Genomic DNA, 467 nt, shown 5'->3' with positions numbered 1-467 from the left:
TCTCCTCCAACAGGATCTTGTGCATGCATCTAGCTGGGCTAATGCCCTTAAGATCACTTATGGACCACCCAAGAGCTGTCTTGTATGATCTTAGCACTTGAATCAGTGCTTCCTCTTCCTGTGGATTTAAATCAGAGCTTATAATCATTGGAAAAGTGTCACCCTCTCCCAGAAATGCATACTTCAGGGATGGTGGTAGTGGTTTGAGTTCAGGTTTGGGAGGCTTATCCTCCTCCTGAGGAATTTTCGAACATTCCTTTGTTTCCACAGATTCTTCTTGATCAGGTTGAGCATCTTTGAAGATGTCCCCAAGCTCTGATTCTAGGCTTTCAGTCATATTGATCTCTTCTACCAGAGAGTCAATAATGTCAGCGCCCATGCAGTCATTTGGTGTGTCTGGATGCTGCATAGCTTTTACAGCATTCAACTTGAACTCATCCTCATTGACTCTCAGGGTTACTTCCCCT

This window comes from Arachis duranensis, chromosome 9, assembly GCF_000817695.3.
Source record: "Arachis duranensis cultivar V14167 chromosome 9, aradu.V14167.gnm2.J7QH, whole genome shotgun sequence".
Classification (NCBI taxonomy): domain Eukaryota; kingdom Viridiplantae; phylum Streptophyta; class Magnoliopsida; order Fabales; family Fabaceae; genus Arachis; species Arachis duranensis.
The sequence above is the reverse complement of the archived record's forward strand: the minus strand, read 5'-3'. Positions refer to the sequence as shown.